At 36.1% G+C, this 20,173-nt stretch overlaps 1 long non-coding RNA gene across 1 annotated transcript; it reads left to right on the top strand.

The window, feature by feature from the left end:
• Positions 1 to 309: 309 nt before the first annotated feature.
• LOC125375925 lies at positions 310 to 14,747 on the top strand. Its single transcript, XR_007218850.1, has 3 exons — positions 310 to 1,662; positions 14,180 to 14,281; positions 14,587 to 14,747. It is a non-coding gene; the product is annotated as an uncharacterized LOC125375925 (long non-coding RNA).
• Positions 14,748 to 20,173: the final 5,426 nt, after the last annotated feature.

Raw genomic sequence — 20,173 nt, 5'->3', positions numbered from 1 at the left:
ACTGAGCGGACAGGCGCTGTTATCGGGAAATGGGTGATGACAGATACTATTGATAATTCTTTTTCAAAAGCTTTTTCAATAACGTAAACAATAAAAATAAAAAAGGAAATAGGTAAGTGCATTTTATGAAATCGTATATTTGCCGAAAATCGTCAAATTTTCGCTTCCTTGGTCCTTAATCTGGACGTTGTGACTGAACATAATTAAGTTGTAAATGCATTATTTAAATAATGTGATAAACAATACTTTCATATTTATAAACAATAGGATCAGACCTTTCAAATGGTGTATAATATAGAGTTGCAAAGATGTTTTACAAGCAGATATTTTCTTTGATAAATGTTGGTTTCATCTATCACACAGGAATCTCTGGTTACTGGGTGTCACAGCAGTAAACGCTTCTGGTTGACTGGTGTTGAAAGAGTTAAAACAACTAATATTGTCCATCTTTTTACCTGCGATGTCATTGTGATGAAACTGCACGAACAGCTCTTTGATAAACAATTACAAACTTACGTTACCACAAACACTGGACCCATATTATACATAAATACCTCTAACATTTCTTCCTGAACCTATGAGCTAAACGCACCCATGATGTCACTGAGTCTGGAGAATTGATACCACTAATATTTACTGCATGTTGGACTTTACCATTATGGTGCCTTAAACAGCTATTCTTGAGTCGAATAGCACAGCCAGTCAGACACAATATACAATTGTCTGTTTTGTCTGATGGTTCTGGTTTTTCCCTTTTTTTTACTTTGAATAAAGCTAAACTTTGTATGATTGTACTGTGATTCAATGTGGAGGTAAAAGAATCTTAAACAGTGGACAGAACTCAATAAGTTTTCTTCCACAATATATTGCAGTACGTATTGCAATACAGAGGAATGTATCGCAATATATCGCAATACGAAATTTGGGGCAATACACAGCCCTAATTGTTAGATTTTAAAGTATCATCATAGTAACCAAACATGAATTAAATTAATAAGCTAACCTAAATATTTAACATTTATTTTACTAAATACTTGTGTTAACTTCAGCACTTGCACAAATCTACTAATTCACAGGTAAGCTAGTTCTGTATATAGCTTGGGTAGTTCAGCCATTTCTTTCTTGGCTATTGTCAATGGGTCGGTCACATGCTTGGCCTGTGATTAGGTGCTCTTTGTGATCTAGCTTTGTTGCATGTTCTCTGCAATTATGTGGGGAGACTGATCACACTTCTACTGGTCAGTCAGGACATATTTTCTCAACACGTTCTCTGCACTGAATCATATAGGGTAAGTTCATTTAATTATTACTTTATTTATCTGGAAGCTTAGGTTATGTATTTTAATCATTGTTGTTGGATATAGTATTTTGGCTAGCATTTTATTATGACATTGTAATGTATTCTTAATTCAACTTAACTGTGTATTTTACTGAGATAATAGCCAAATGTACATTTTATAAAATAGATTTAAACTGGTTAGAAGTGATATATGTATATGTATATATGTATAGTATTTTGTAGAATTTATAATGCTTGTATTCCATACACGCTAGTGTAACTGTGGCTATGTAATATATTTATATGTAGTATACTTATTTGTGCAGGGCTATTTCACTGCACATCTCTATAAGAGAGTTTCCAGCCTGCGTCCCTGAGACGAGGTATGCTATTTATGTTTTATTAATTATGCATGATTAACTATATATATATATATATATATATATATATATATATATAGAGTGTAATTTGTTTTACCTGGAAGGATTTGTTAATATATATATAAGCCAAAAGTAAGGAACTATAGATCTAAATGTATAATTAGTATTGTTGTTATTTAGTGCCTTTATAATGATACCCATGATATTTATATCAAATTATGTATGTTTTAGGGCAAATCCGGACTACCGTGTAGTTCTCTACGCCCATTGAAAATAAATCCCTTGAACCCAACAAGTACTCTCTTATCTTTGAGAGGACCAGAGTACCGCTGTTACAATTATACTACCACAACATTAGATCAGCTGTTTCATGTGACGTCATCCACGTCACAACACGCGAGGTCAAATCACGCGCACCTGTCCAGACGACAAATTCACAGCGGCGGGAAATCACCGACCGTCTTTTAGCCTATTTGAATAAAATTGCAGATTGTAACGAAATAAAATTAATTGTACTCATTGCTGACATTTCAGATGACATATCAAATAAGAGTTGAAGACTTGCAATAGATTATCATACGTTAATCGAGAGTACAGTGTACAAAATAATTTGTAAATCTAATATTAATTTTTGATCTAATATCCATGGCAGAATGTTTGAAAACGAGCTTTAATATATTCCATTTTCTGAAGAGATTAGTAATGTTTATTTGATGATATAAATTCATACACAATTGGTTATCAATTATCTTCTACAATCACAGCATGTACCATGTACATTAGACTCATGGAAAATACTATTTCAGCAAACCAATCACAGCGCCATTATCACAGTTTCAATGAAAGGAAAAACAAATCGAAATCGAACTTAACAGCACAGCGTATCCATAAGCGGTTAATCCAAATACAAAAAGGTATTGATGTCATCATTGTAGAAGTTATGTTGATGTTTTCAGTAGTTGCATTATGTTTGTATCGCGTGTACCATCGACAGAAACGGGGGCCGAGCTACCACATGTGGAACCGACCTTGACACAATTTGTTTACAATATGGCGTCGACTCACGTTAGAGTCGTGGCCACACTTTTGAAATCTCCATTTGCGACAAAATGTGAAACAGTTAGGGCAAGTCACTCACACGGTCAGGTAGTTTGAGCAATCACACATGACTCTTAGTCATTTCATATGAAAAAAGTAGCAGTTATTTGTCTGAACGGGCGAGTATGTAGGACAACCGGTAAACAAGAAATCGCGGCACAGATATGATGCGAACGTGCCCTGTCGATCACTTCGGGCTTGGCCATTAAATGTTTAAATGCCCATAAATAAACACTATACCAACTTAATATTAACGATTATATCTTTCCATATCTTTGATTTGAATATTTTCTGTTAATTAGCATCATAAACAAAAAGACAATCTGCACTGTCGGTTGGTATGTAGCGCCGTGCTAAATCGCCATGACACAGTCGATAAACATATGCAATACTTGAACAAAAAACTTCCGTGGCCGACTAAACGTTAGTACTCTTACGCCAAAAACTGTACAGTGGGGACTAGTAAATCTTTCGGACCAGTCCGATCAGATTTCTTTTTCAAATTGGCTGTCTGATATAATAATAGTTACGTGTATGTGACATGGGTGCATAATAAAAAATTGCCTTCATTCGCATGAAGTTAAAAAACATGGCAGAAAAAGATCGAGAAGCGCGGTAACCACATTACTAATCTCGCCATATTTCGCAATCCGTAGCACTGCATAAAATATGAGTTACACGATATTAACGTTGAGATGATTTGGGTGAAGATGGTTATAAATTCATTCAATGAACGTCATAAATGTAATGGAAATATACACTGTCGTTTTCTCATGTGTACCGACCATTCCGCCATTACCGATAGTCGATAAAAATATACAAAACATGTAAATAAACTTGTTCATAAAGGAGTGAACAGAATTGTATTTACGTGAATAAGTATACAGTTGCAAAAAATATGTCTCTCTGACCACTCAGGTCATATTTTTTCTTATGAACAAGGATTTTGTCTGAAAATATTTACGTGTATGTGACATGGGTGCATAATCAAAATTCGCCGTCATTCGCTTGGTGTTCAAACATGGCAGAAAAAGGCCGAGAAGAGCGGTAGCCACTTTACCAATCTCGCCATATTTCGCAATCCGTAGCATTGTATAAAGTATGAGTTACACGATGTTAAGCTAAGATGATTGGGGTGGTGATGGTTATAGTTTTCACTTTGCGCACTCAGTGTTAAATATCAAAATTCACAGTTTAAAAAGGGCATTTTCTCGGGACCATATATGGTCCCCTGGCACTATGCGGGTGTGAAAAGTGAGGGACCATATATGGTCCCGTGGCACCAAGAGGGTTAAGAAGCGCAGTTGTGTCAGGTCTTTTTGAGATGGCTGGCCTTGACAGAAAAGATGAAACTTCTCGTGAGCAAAGGCTATGTCGGGTTGTGAGAGATCACCAGGATGTTGAGAAACTTCTCAATGCAATAGAAAATAGTTTGAATCCATTCAGTGAAGCATGTCCCAACTCCAACCTCTGTTGTATCAGTTCCGGAAAGGCTGTACGAGATGAAATAGCCAATGATCTTGTTTCTGTGCTACAGAAAGGAGAAGAGTGGTACAAGCAATTTCAAGATGGCTGTTTCAGTGATGCTCGTCGGTTTGAAAAACCTATTCCCAGACGTAAAGTAAAAAAATTTTGCTGTTGAAGCTGTGAAACTTTCATGCACAGCCAAAGATAAGAAGGTAAATGAGCTGAAATGCACAAGTGATCTGTTTGGAAGACTACTGTACCTACCTACAACCTCAAACATCAACCTGCAAGAAGTCTTTCAATATCCCTTGACTCCAGTACCTCTTTGCTTTGCCCACATAGACGGCTCTCTCAACAAGACTGACAAATCAAGGCTTCTGTACTGTCTTGAAAAGAAGGTCGAGGATCACTCACAAGCTGTCACTCTTGATGTATGCATTGTTGATGGGATGTTCTTTGTACAGTCTCTCACGAATGTACCTCTAAGGTACAAGGATATTGCCCAAACAATGCTTATTGCGCTCTGTCGAATGGCCAAACGTGTTGAGTTTGTGTGTGATACATACAAGAGTCCATCCATTAAGTATACTGAACGGCAGATGCGTGGTCCGACTGAATTTGAAGCCTTAGTGACAGGTCCTCTCCAGATTAGACCAAAAGAATTCCATCAAGCATTGAGGTCTCCAACGTTCAAATCATCGCTCCTGAGGTTTCTTGTAGAAGAATGGGCAAAAGATGAATATAATTCAATATTGTCAGGACATGAACTGTATGTTGCCATCGACTGTGTGCTGTTTTCACAGCCTACAGTGGGCAAGTTGTCAGATCACTTGTTTCCCATCTACAGTCTGGCCACGAAGAAGCAGATACAAGATTGATATTTCATGCATGCAGTACCAGCAGTGACTTAGAATCGCCAAGGATTTCAGTCAGAGCATCTGATACAGACGTCATGGTCCTTCTACTGCACCATCTGAAACGAATGAATGGTTCTCAGGTATGGATGGACATAGGAAATAGTAGTAACAACACCAGACGCAACATTGATGTCAATGCAGTAGCTTCAGCTATTGGGGATATCTGTGAGGCTCTTCCTTCTTTCTATGCATTCACAGGTTGTGACTACACTGCAGCATTTGCCAGAAAAGGAAAATGTCGTCCATTACATATGTTGGAGACATCAGATGCATTTTAACAAGCTTTTTCTAATTTGGGAAGCCAAGACGAAATCACAGAGGAAGTTGTCAACATTATCGAGCACTTTGTTTGCATAATGTACAATAAAGGTGACATTTCAGATGTCAACGAGGCCCGTTATTGTATCTTCAAGGACAAATATGCACCTCGTTCTAAATCAGAACCACTTGATAACGTTAAAGGCTGTGATCCATGTGCCTTTCCCCCTTCGAAGAGTGTACTGCTTCAAAAACTGAACCGTGTTCACTATGTATCATCTATCTGGAAGAACGCTCATACGGCAACACCTGCATTAAGGTCTCCGGATGAACATGGTTGGAAATTGGTGGATGGCTCATATTCAGTCTTCTGGTATAGCGGAGACCAAATGCCAACCTCAATACACAGGAAGCTTGATACTTTCTCCTCAGATGACTCTGATGAAGATGAGTTTTCCAATCTGTCTGATGATGACACAGATAACGAGAGCAGTGACTCGGACATTCATTGACGAACATGAACAAAGACATACTGAAAATTGTTGTGTGCAGGATAAACAGTGATATCATTCAAGAAAATTGTGAGATATACCACTAACTGGTGAAATTTGAAAGACGTTTTAAGAACTTGAATCAAATTTTACATTCTACTCACGAATGATAGCTACAATAGAAAATTTTGAAGGAGGAGTTATCTCCCTTTGGTGTATTTAAAATATTATAGAGTATTATAAAAGTAGCACTAGTTTACGTTTTTGCCAGAAAATGAATAACCTTTGCAGTGTTTTATACTGGCTATGCCCCATTCTAACAAAATTGACATATGTTTCATGAATTTGGGGAATAGTTTCGTTATGAATCCAATCAAAAGTTGAAGTTTACAAAAAATTAACTCAAATTGCCATTTTGACTGTAAAAAATATATATAAATTAAATACAATTTGTCAGTTTTTTGATTTCATAATAAAATATCATCTCTCAAGATTTGATTTAACTCTTTCAACACCGTAGGCCGGTTATCCGGCCAAGAAGCATCGAGTCCCCAGACACCGCAGGCCGGTTATCCGGCCAAGCCGTAGTCACGTCAAAATAGTATATATTTTTATGGACCTACCTGTAATGTCATTCATTTATTAAATCTATCACATTTCACAATGTCTGAAATACATGTTCCATTTCAATTTAACATTTTTTATTGTTAAATTAAAAAATTATTCACTATTTCTCGCGATGTTATTGAAAATAAAATTCTCGGACACACATTTCGACAACGGGTCCACATCGAATACGTCAAAGAGGAAAATAAAGACGTTTTAAACAAATCTTTAAATATATTATACAAAGTAATAAATAAAATCAACAAAAATATATCTAAAAGTAATCAAACTTACATCTAAGTTAATATTTCCATCTTTTCGTGCCATCGCGTGTAATGTAAGTCAAATGACATCTCGGCTCGGACACGATGTTTAACTCTTTCAACACCGTAGGCCGGTTATCCGGCCAAGAAGCATCGAGTCCCCAGACACCGCAGGCCGGTTATCCGGCCAAGCCGTAGTCACGTCAAAATAGTATATAATTTTATGGACCTACCTGTAATGCCATTCATTTATTAAATCTATCACATTTCACAATGTCTGAAATACATATTCCATTTTAATTTAACATTTTTTATCGTTAAATTAAAAAATTATTCACTACTTCTCGCGATGTTATTGAAAATAAAATTCTCGGACACACATTTCGACAACGGGTCCACATCGAACACGTCAAAGAGGAAAATAAAGACGTTTTAAACAAATCTTTAAATATATTATACAAAGTACTAAATAAAATCAACAAAAACATCTAAAAGTAATCAAACTTACATCTATATTAATATTTCCATCTTTTCATGCGATCGCGTGTAATGTAAGTCAAATGACATCTCGGCTTTCGTCGCCTTGAATTCTCAGCTCGGACACGTTGTTTAATGCAAAAATATATGCATGAAAAATCTTTGTCACAGCTCGTAACCTAGCACGATACATTCACGAAGTTCCATATTTTTAATATATATCGTGATTTCCTGCTCAAAACGTTCAGAATAACACGATTTAACAAAATTCTTTCGCAAACTTCTGTAATTTATCGAACACGAGCTTGGTATCACAGCTGTAATTTGATTGGCTGCCTTAGGTCACGTGCTCAAAATTGACCAATCACGAAACTTGTAGCAGATTTCAGCAAGAAAGCGTCATTAGAAACCAATTTTAATCCAATGAAATCACTTGTTATAACTACGAGAAAAAACCAGTCGATGTTACGAGCGTGTAGATGAAGGAATAAGCTTTCCAGCGATGTGTCATATGCCATTCTTCGACGCACGTGTTATTCATACGAAACCTCGAAAACAGGGGTATTTCTTCATTTTACTGAGCGGACAGTCGCTGTTATCGGGAAATGGGCGATCACAGAAACTATTTATAATTCTTTTTAAAATGATTTTCCAATTACGTAAACAATGAAAATAAAACAGAAATAGGTACGTGGATATTATGAAATCTTATATTTGCCGAAAATCGTCAAGTTTTCGCTTCCTTGGTCCTTAATCTGGATGTTAACAACGTGTTAGCGTACATTTTTTATTTACAACGAATTTAATTAAGTTGTAAATGCATTATTTTAAATAATTTGAAAAATATAACTTTCATATTTATAAACCATAGGATCAGACCTTTCAAATGGTGTATAACATGTAGTAGCAAATATATTTTACAAGCAGGTATTTTCTTTGATAAATGTTGGCTTCATCTATCACACAAGAGTCTCTGGGAACTCGGTGTCCCAGCAGTAAACACTTCTGGTTGACTGGTGTTGAAAGAGTTAACATAGAATTTGACAACTATAGGTAACACATACATATCCTGATCATCTCTGAAAACATACTGTCACCTTCAGGAAAAAGTGCTGAGTCATGCCTTTAACGCCCCCTACTGGCAAAATGGTCAAGATGTATTTTGTAAGAAATATGTTTTTGAATAGCCCAGACATAATGCAAATGTTACAAGTATTCAAACCATATGGACCTTTCGGGGTAAATAAACATACCCTATCTCTTGGACTACTACGGCAGAGATCGTCCTCACGAGAAGTTGTGGTACTGTATTCTAAAGGTGCTCACCATTTCTTCCTTGTTATTTCTGAAATCATTTCTTTTTAAAGGTAAAATGTACTAATCTTCTGACTTTGATTTTTGAGAAACAATGTGGCTCATTCAGGCCATGGGAAAGGTTGATAAGACTTCTCTTATACAGCGAAGAGAGGGAATAAAAAAAATGCAAGTATTTTCAGATCGACTCTCTGTAGGCTGCTAGTTACAATGTATAATTTTAACCCTAGTCTAAAGCGCTCAATGATGTTATGAAAAATTGTATTTTCGGGAAGAGACAGAAACTTATTTGTTGTTTCCGAAAAGGCCTAATTAGCACTAACTGAAGTAGCCTAAATGTGGATCATCTGGTTGTTGGTGCTGTCTATTGACCTTTTTCACACTTTCGCCATCTTGGATCGAAAACGAGGCTTGGAGAGCATAGCTCCATGCAGTGTGAGTCGCATCAGCTCATAGGGAACAGACAGCATGTTGTGCATTTCACTGATGGACATTTCAAACAAACAAAAAATGGTATCCTCTGTATCTAATACAGAAGATATTTCACATTAAATCATGAGGTCCAACTAAAATATGCCTGTAATACACTGGAATTAGCATTTTGCTGTCAGGATCCCGTAAGTGAATCGAAAGGTGCATTTCGAGATACGTATTTCAGAAATAGATTGTTTTATCATAATCTCGTCGGCGTATAGGTACAATGTGACAGTACATTCAATGACAGAAGTTTTATATCGTAAATAAACCGCATAACATGAAACACGTCAGTGTACTTTTGCAAAATTGCTGTCAATGTTTGGCTTGGCGAACTTGAGATCAAGATTGAGATCATGTTTATTTCACGTTTCATAGTGGTGTTTGCTGCACAATGCACTATCGTTTTGCCATGAGTCCAGTTGACAAAAGACACTTTTTCTGCTATGATTTTCATGTTAACATATTACAATGTTAATTATGAAAATAATTCGTGTGTCAAAATAAATATTCAGAAGGGGCGATAACTCTATTCAGTGTGTACAATGACAGATGATACTTCACTTGTTCTTCAAACATCACTTACTTAACTGATTATTGCCGATTGAGATTGCACCGTGCACTACAAAAGTAATAATGTGTGAACTGTTTAAAATAAGTTAAAAGGAAACTAAAAATTGATAAAGATAAAGGATAATGCATGAAATTGAAGAAATATAAGAATTGATACAACTACATGTACCAACTTCTTGAACACCCTCACCTAATCCTGTATGATAGGTAATTGTATATCAAAAGGAAGCTACTAATACATTTATCCTGAATAGTTTGAAAATGTCTTGATCAGATATGAGTACACATAAAATAACAAAAGATAAAAAGGAATCAACTTCAATTGGTAATCAAGCCAAGATAAAATATATGTATCGGTACAAATTATGTTGATGGAACAATCTGGATTTCTCATATTTAACAAAGAAAAACAAACCAAAATTTTCATATCTTTATTTCTCACAATATAAGTTTTCAAAACTTAACATGGACTGGGTGTCTTTGTCAGTCAAAAGCACCTAATTAGATTCCAGGAGAAAATAATTTTCTTGCTTGTAAACAAATGGTACAATGTGCTTTTTCAGTGTCTGATAAATATTGGCCATGTTGATTTGTGAGTGAATAAGGCTTTTCACCTCCTCGTCCTATTTAAGTGAAATGTGACAGTAAGCACATTTGTTGATTGAATGAATATTGCTTTTGACTTCCTCGTCCTTTGACAGGACGCACATTGTAACCAGTGTGTTACTGTCAGCAGAAAGCTCCTACAGACATCTGTCACCCAGATACTAGTACTTCATTGTGTTGACTCGCTGGCCTGAAATGAATAATTCAATAATATTGTAATAATATTCCTACTTCAATAACATTTTTTATAAACAATGCATATTCACCTTCTCTCAAAATATTGCTTATTTAGAAAACAACATTCTTCTGAAATTCAAATAGAGAAGTTTAAGGAAACTTAATCACAGTGTGTAACATTACATGCTTCTTTAGAACAATCTTGAAGGCATCAATTCATCTGATATGTCGAAAACTCAAACAGTTTATTCTGTGTAAACAGTAAACTCAACAGATGCATCAATTTAATGACAGTGTACTACAGCTCTTTATATAAATGTCACACAGAAATTCACTCTTGTTTTAATGAAACATGTTTTGATATTTGTATTACCGGTATGTATTTAATCATGAAATACTTTGTTTAGTCTGACCATGCTGAAAACATACTTTCGCTCGAGCATGTAGAGTGAAATAAATAAGATTTTTATTAAAATCAGGTGAAATATCACGTTTTGTCAGACCTACAGTCAGTCTGCCTCATTGACACTATGGTTTTCTGAGTAAGGTCATGAAGATCACAAAGAAAATATAAGACTTGAATTTATTTTGTCAAATGCAATGTTTATCTCTTCATGTGGTTTACTAAAGTTGATATCTTGACTTGAAAATATTAACTTTGTCAAATCACAAGATGAAATATTATTAAACATATTTTATTGTCCAAAAAGACAAAGGGCAGCACTTATTACCGCCTTCTCCCTATATACAGTTATACATAATATTGCATAATAAAAATGAACAATTTACAGTTGAAGCTTCACATTGTGGAAACATAGTGCGCAATATATATATACAGTGCTCATATGAAGGATATGTACAATGTGCTGGAAAGTGAAGACAGTGTGCATCTCATACATATCCTAATATTATACATTTTAGTGTTGAATATAGATTTAACAATATTAATGATTAACAGTTTGGAAACAATAATATGCTAGCTACTGAATCTGTTAGTCGTTTCTATAAATTTGTGTACAGACAAGAATATTTTTGTGTTCAGGAAAACATCTAAGTTTGGATCACCAAAAAGAATACTATGTAGAGTTTGTTGTCCTCCAAGATTATCGATAGCTGTCAGTAATGTCTCCCTAAAATCATCATATAAGGTACATTCAAAGAAGAAATGGAATGAATTTTCACAAGGAGCATGCTATACAAGGAGCATGAGATAAATTCATGCTATCATCGTTATTTGACAAGGAAAACAAATTTCTTCTATGTATTTATATTTTTTTATTTTTCTCGTTTTGATTGAATTATAAAAAATATCAATGATCACACCACTTGACTTGATTGAAATAAACTAAAGTTCTAAAGATTGTTAACAATAGTAAAATATTACATCATAACAATTTAATTATTGCAAAGTGACACAGTAAGCACAACTATATTCTTACATATAAATTGATATGATTAATAATCAATAATACATGGCAGTTGCTTGCACAAAAGAAATCTTTTTGTTTTAAAAGTTTCAAAACATGTTTGTGGACATAAAACCAGATGGGTTTCACAATTAAAACAAAGGGAATAAATGAGTTATGGTTGCAATACGCATTGGAGTTAAAAATAATTCTTTTTATACTTTAAGTTTTTAGTAATGTCAATATCAATTTATGCATTTGAAATATTTGAATACAAACTGTTAAAGAGTTATCTGTTTCTGTAAATTATATAAAGATCACATGTAGATTGAACATTTACTGGACATTAATTAGTTGGGTTTTTGTTCATTTCATGACATGATTAAATTGGTACAGTAAAGTAAATATCATTTTGATAGAAATATTAATTGTAAGCAAAATTGCAGATCAAACTGTACTCTACTTTAAATATTTACAAACCCTTGATGTAATAATTCAGTTGAAATATTACACCTCATGCTATCTAATCTGTCAACATTGACAATCAAAATAACAACTGTTCACAATCACAACAGCACAAGTAGATCGAGAGGTGTAATATTTTATTGGAATGCATTTGAGTCCATTACAATTTACATCAAATACGCAACTGATGCAAAATTTTGATTTGTTACGATTGTAAATTCTCAGTAGGTTACAATTTGATACATTATATCAACATATCAATTTAGTTAGTTTCTGACATATATCTAGATATGGTCAAAAGGTAAATATTTCGACTTCAAATACAACCCGCAAAGTTATTTAAACTCGCAATAAATAGTTTGGCTTAATGGTGTGTAAACAATGAATTATTCTTTACAAGATTTCAGTAGCATTTGTATTAAGTCTGTTCAGCTACCATAAACTGCACTGGGAGTTACCAGGTGGTCATGGATATTTTAAATTGAAATCACAACAGAACGGCCAGACTCAAATTTATATCGGTAAGGAGACCAGATAACAGTAGAATAGTTTGTCAATAAGAATAATGTTCAATACTTACGATAAATGTACCGGGATGGTTAAATTGTCACAGTTTGTCCCGATTGCGTGCCTTGTTGACATCTCCATGTGTTTCATGTGCTATCCGACCTTCACCTTCTGCTCTCCAAGCCTCGCTTTCAAACCGGAAGTAGCAAAGTGTGAAAAAGGTCAATAAAGTTTATTTTTTAGCAAGGCGCTTATCATGTTACATTGTGTATTTTTAATATTTCCAAAAAAGAATCAATTCATCATTTTCCGATAACTAAATCTAGGTCCGACTCCCTTCTAATGAAAACGAGTAAAACGAGTCTCTCGTCCCGCGCTATAACGGGGTGTTTGCGGTATTGTCCTCGCTGGTGATAAGCTAGTGAGTAGTCGATAGTCAAAAGTTAATATCACCATATATTGTCAGTGAGTTGGTCATCGTTTGTTGATTATTAAGGTGAGATAGGTGTAGCCAATGTGCACCAATGAAAAATACAATGGAATTGATAGCAACCATTTGCGTTCGGTTTTCGATCTCCATATGTTGCTACGTAGGCTACCATACTACAGAATTATCTTAACGACATTGAACTGTATTATGTTAATAAACGTAGAAACAAACAAATTTCATATGAAACTTGGTTCTCTGAAACATTTTTACAGTGAGAGAGAATAAAATGGTGATCGAAAACTGAACGAGTAAGTTCCAGTGCTCGCTACAGGGTTAGAAATTGGCACTAGTCCTATAGTCTTTGCCAAACTGCCCAATAGTAAAGGTATCCTAAGGACTAGTAGAATTTTGACATTTTTAAAGGTTTTGCTATATGCTATCATTATAAGGACTAGTGGACTGAAACTGTTAGTTTCTACCGCTGCGCTACAAAATCGTACTGTAGCTAGATCTATATAAACAGCGCTGCGATGAAGATGTGAGTCGTAATAAACTACAATGCCTGTCTAATATATCTGTTCCCGTTTGGATTCCGGTTTAGAAAAGGTCGCCAACAAACCATGTTTTTACTAACATGATTGTGTGTCGACTCCTCCGACTCATTGTTCTCTGACAGAGATTGTTGAGACGTGGCTCACTATAACAATCACGGGTTTGCCCGACCGGTTTATAAGACCGATGTATATGGAAACCAAATTACATCAGGTGTGTTTTTATGATGGTACTCATAATTTTGTTACTTAGATCTATATCTGCAGCCTGATATATTTTCGATCGGACGTTATACATGGGGACTTTAGATTTACAGTTTTTCCTAAATTTTAGGCAATTATACAATGTATGTTATCTTTTTGGATAGACTATAGATCTTAATGTATGCTTATTGAATATAGTTCTAGTTTTGACTTTTTTTTATATGTTTTCGTTGCAGCAAGGGGGAAAATGTTACACGACCATTCCAGGAGATAAAATCAAGAATGTTGAATCTTTGAGGATCACACCAAATAAACCCTGGGCTGTGAATTATGTTAACGTAAGTACAATTGTTAACAGTTACATTCCATTGTCTATATCCGTGTTAATTGGTTTGTTTTTTTTTTGCTTTAAATGAATGCTAAGAATGTAGATCTACTTATATAAATCTATGCTCTACCACGTTTTGCATTCAACCTGATTCTTGATGTCTCTGAATGAATGTTAAAATTTGTTTCCATCAGACACTTGCATTATACATTATTGTTTGAATATTGATAAAGCCTTATCTCAAAATGAATGTTTCTCGTCATATAGTACCTTTGAAATACCTGCTCGAGATTTATTAAGCTGTTTGTATTTCAGGGAAGTGGAAGTGAACACCAAAGAAAGAAGATTCTGGCATTTAATAATTTCGAAAAGTGTATACATTTTCAATTATCTAAAAATATTAAAATGTCAACACAAATAAGTCTTGGAGTTCTTTGTTGATTGTGTTTTGTTTGTTTGTTGTTTAACGTCACACTCTGCAATATTCCAGCTATATAACGGCGGTCTGTAAAATAATCGAGTCTGGACCAGACAATCCAGTGATTGACATCATGAGCATCGATCCAAGCAATCGGGATCGATGACATGTATCAACCAAGTCAGCGAGCCTGGCCTGTTGAATGGTGACGTCGCATGACTGAAAGTTGAAGTATACTATATGGACTTGATCAGAGACCGACCATTTATTATTCAAGGAGGTGGGGACCTGGAACTTTTCTATGGAGATTACATATGTTTTCGGTCACAGCTACAAAAGCAGATATATAGAGGTTATCACGCGAGTGTGTTTGGGGATGGTAAATATCCTGCATTAGGAATAAACATTGTATTTATTCCTAATACAGGATATTTCCCACCCCAAACACACAAGCGTGATAACCTCTTTATCATATAATGTCATTCTTTAATTCTATGCTTCAAAATCGCTTTCCCTCTCTCACAAATATTACCGAAACATTGCGAGTTTTCCTGGAATGCGCGCATTAATATTTATTACGTCACAGGGTAAGTGATGTGTCAGTCGGACAGTGACTGTAGCCAATATAGTTCCAACTGAAATCTGTTTCTTATACAGTGGCGAAGCAACATATACGCAAAACAACAATTGTTTTTAATTGCCTTTCGCGGCAATCCATCGGTCTGTCCGCTAGAGTAACTGCCCTTTGTCAAAGGGAAGCTACTCTAACCCTAGTCTATGAGACGTCACGGCCACGGTCAGACGTTGTTGACAGTCGCCTGTCCTGTCATAACGATAAAAAGTGTACTCAGATGTACACACAGCGATAAAACGAAACAAGGTAACAATTCAAACATATTCCCGTCAAATCCAACTATTTTAATTTGTGGAGAAGGTTTCAAGCCGCAGAGGTCTACAAGCACAGATATGCCTACTGATCCCGCTTGGCAAGGCCTCGTGCCCTCGCCAAATTGTTTCGAAATTTATATCTCCAAAGTTGCCAAAACTTATAAAATGCCTTAGCTGCGTCACAGTGAGACACAGATTTTCAGTATATTAGACTGTTCTTTTGATAATGATAGCAATTATCGCTGTAGTTAATCCAGATTCCCGATGGTTAATTCTGACTCGATCGCCGAATGACGAGTGCGACGCCATGTTTGTTTATAAACAGTGAAAGTAGTCCCTACTTGACCTTTGATATTTGCATCTCTATCCGCATATGACCCCAACGGATATCGTTTTTATCCGTTGGCTTTATCCACCCGAGAAACCTACCCATTATATGATAAATGAGTAGCTTCCCTTTGACAAAGGGCAGTTACTATAGCGGACAGACCGATGGAATGCCGCGAAAGGCAATTAAAAACAACTGTTGTTTTGCGTATATGTTGCTTCGCCACTGTATAAGAAACAGATTTCAGTTGGAACTATATCGGCTACTGTCACTGTCCGACTGACACATCACCTACCCTGTGACGTAATAAATATTAATGCACGCATTCCAGGAAAAGTCGCAATGTTTCGGTAATGTTTGTGAGAGAGGGAAAGCGATTTTAAAGCACAGAAGTAAAGAATGACATTATATGATAAAGAGGTTATCACGCTTGTGTGTTTGGGGTGGGAAATATCCTGTATTAGGAATAAATACAATGTTTATTCCTAATGCAGGATATTTACCATCCCCAAACACACTCGCGTGATAACCTCTATTTATTTAACTCTATGAGCCTGAAGATAAGCACCTTCCAACTAGATCTATGTCATTTTTTTTCACAAGTCTGAACCCTAATTATTTTTGTCAAGAATTTTCGGTGACTATATTTTACGATAAAATTCCAGGACCCGACCCTCCCCAGAAAATATCATATTGTGAACCCCTTACAATGTCTGCCTTTCTTATTTTGTTTCCTGCAGTACAAGCCTAAAGGGTAATGGTGTCTGACTTTGTTATAGTCATATGTATCTAGTTAACAGTTTTACATTTTGAACATTGTCAGCAAAACACGACCTAACTGTTAACTGGGCTATTCGACTACCTGGTTTTAAAACATTGGTAAAAGGTATCTCGAATCATACACATTCACGTGACTAAAGCATATTCTAAAACATTTCCGGAACATGTTTTTGGGTTGTTCTTACAAAATTTTAGTGGGGAATGGTCACAACGTATTTTATCCTTGTAACACAAAGTTATTTCACGTCGTTGTGACAACGCCCATGGTAGTACACAGAATAACGCAGGGACGCATTATTATAACATTGCCACAACGTAAAATACAACATTACCACAACGTCAAATACAACGTTCCCTCAACTTTAAAATACGACGTGAATATGACGTAACACAACGTTAGGCCATGACGTTGGGACAACGTAAATGGGAGTCCACAGAATAACGTTATATGGACGTAACATCCCCAACGTTATCACAACGTTGTCACAACGTGAAATTGTTAGCTGGGTCGCTTGCAACCGATCAGCGCTTTGCGACGCACCCGTACTACGTTTTACTTCTCCATGCACTATTGTCACTGTTACGTCATGACATTATGACGCTGCAAATACTTCGCCTATGACTTGGCCGGCGGCTTCACACGACAAACTTAAGTGTGACTATTTTTGTTAACAAATATAAGTTTGTGTGTGTTAACATTGCAAAAAGACAGTTTGCAAACTAGTTTGTGAAGTTTGACAAAATTTGGAGAGGAATAGAAACGATCTCTATTCTCATTAATATGTTGGCCAACATGTTAGTGTTGTCAAACACGATTTTGACGTGTGAATGGTCGTCAAACATTTGTTTGTTCCTTACAAATATTGCTGGAATATTGCTAAAAGCGGCGTAAAACCATACTCACTCACTTACTCAAAGGACCTACGAGGAAATTGCAAATAAACTTGGTCTGAAAGGCGGTAAATGTGCTATTGTTAAGTACCGAAATAGGCCTGCATCAATACAAGACACTGCTGTAGTTTACAGAATATACCTTACACAAACACATACACTGTTAATTTACACAGCAACAAAATATCTCAAATTATCTTCTGTTCGCTAAATATTCAAAACGCCAAGTTTTTACTGAAGCGAATGACGGCGAATTTTGATCATGCACCCATATCACCATCTTCCCGAGGCAAGCGGGTGAAAACAAGACTGATATAAAGGCCAGTGGACGCTCTTGCCTCGGGAAGATGCCATGTCACATACACGTATCTATTTTAGTATCAGACAGCCAATTTGAAAAAAGAATCTTATCTGACTGGTCAGAAATATTTACTTTTACACACTGTACTGATATAGACCCCTATTGGCATGACACTATTGACGATTAATCCGCAACGGAAGTTATTTTTTTTAATGTTTTTTTATCGACAGTGTGTCAAGGCGATTTAGCACGGCGATAGAGATGAAATGAGATTGGCAGATTCTGTATTTATGATGATGCTTGACAGTAAATATTCAAATCTATGACGTGAAATGACAGCAATGATCGTTAATATTAATGTGGCACATTTGACAGCGGTAGAAACTAATAGTTTTTTCTCCACTAGTCCTTATAATGATGACATGTAGCAAAACCTGTAAAAATGGCAAATTTTACTAGTCCTTATGATACCTTAACTATTGGGCAGTTAGGCAAGGACTGTAGGACTAGTGCCAATTTCTAACACTGGTACAAGTTAGGTTTAGAGGCAGGAAGTTCATGCTCAATACATTGAGATGCCAAGGTCGAAGTGGTCGACAGCTTATTCGCATCATGGCTATGCCGCGATTTCTTGTCTACTAAAGTTGTCGTACATGCTCGCCCGTGCCGTGTGATTTATCAAATTACCTGACAGTGTGGATGAGCAGCACTAACCGTTTCACATTTTGTCGCCAAGGAGATTTAAAAAGAGTGGCTATGACATCTAACGTGATTCGATGCCATATTGTTAACAAATCGTGTCAAGGTTGCTTCCAAATGTGATACCTCGGCTCTATAGTTTCTGTCAATGATACACGCGATACAAAATAATACAACTACTAAAAACATCACTTAACTTCTAAAATGGTGACTACTATACCTTTTATCAATTGATTTAACCGCTTAATTGGCTTAATGTGTTCATTGTAAGTGTGATTTCGTTTTGATGTTTTAAAATAGTATTCATCATCAAACTGCGTACGACAAAATCAGTAATACTTCCATCGATTTTGTTTTGACGTAAAAAACACTGACAATTTCATCAGGACTGTGAAGAGTGGGGCGACAACATTTGTGTTTTTCCTGACAACAACATTGTCACAGGCAGTCGACACAGTCAATTATTCTGGTGTCCAGCGTTTACCATTTAACAGACGATTAATTTAAATAGCATAATGGAAATCCGAAATCCTAGAATTGCCTATTTTAAATCCATAGTGTAAAAATGATTCGCCTGAAACAAATTCGTATTTCAAATTTGGGCATGAATGACTTGAGTATTTGCATTGTTCATTGATAAAACGATGTATTGATTTTAAGATAATTTCGATCATGTGTTTAAAAAGTGCCAGTATGTTCAAGGTGCGACTGTGAATGCATTGAATGAAAACTATTGCCTCTCTTACTATAAATACATATCAATTCAGAGTTATTACGTCTGTTACATACTGGCGAGGTATATCAGTGTAAGGGCCAGTTTTTCACCAGCTGGTATGCTCTGACGCATGTTTGTTTGAATACTTGGCCTCACAAGTTCTAAAATTTCATCAAGTCAGGCTTCATCCACACGCAGATAATTCCCAAAGGAAGGTCCGTCTTCAGCCCCTCAGTTCCTGTATAATAATATAATTTACATTTCTGGAAATATCGGGGAGTGCCCATATCTCTTATTTCCCCATCTCATTCTACTTCGTTTTCTCCGAAGAAAGACAGACATCAATAACCCTTTTCCCGACATGCCTCTGGGACAAAGTGCTCACCGGAGAAGCCATACTGAACTAAACAACAAGAAGACATCCTTAATTGTATGTGAGGGGGCACGGATGGCCAAGTCGTCTAAGGCGCCGCGATTCGCTTTGCAGAGATGCGTCCCTTGGGGCACGCCAGAAACCTATGATTGTCGGTTCAAATCCCGGTTCGCCCCGATTATGATTCTAGGTTTGTCAGCACCATACCCGTGCTCGTGGGTTTCACCGAAGCGATTAACGTCCAAGACCTGCATCACTTCTGGCTTTCCTCCCACATTAAGCTGACACGCCCCGATATAACTGGAATACTGTTAAAAGCGGCGTTAAACCCAACTCACTCACTTGTATGTGAAAACTCAAGTTGGCAAACTTTTTTAAGTTTGACACCTTTATTGCAAGCTTATGTTGGCCGTGTTGAAAGATCTTGTCTGGATAAAGGCGTTTTGATTAGCACGAATATCTGGAGTCTGTCATCACCTGATGAAGGAGCAACAAGTATCTCTGAAACG

The sequence above is a fragment of the Haliotis rufescens genome, unplaced genomic scaffold, assembly GCF_023055435.1.
Source record: "Haliotis rufescens isolate VD_foot unplaced genomic scaffold, xgHalRufe1.0.p SCAF_10, whole genome shotgun sequence".
Classification (NCBI taxonomy): domain Eukaryota; kingdom Metazoa; phylum Mollusca; class Gastropoda; order Lepetellida; family Haliotidae; genus Haliotis; species Haliotis rufescens.
This window is presented reverse-complemented; position numbering and strand designations above follow the sequence as displayed.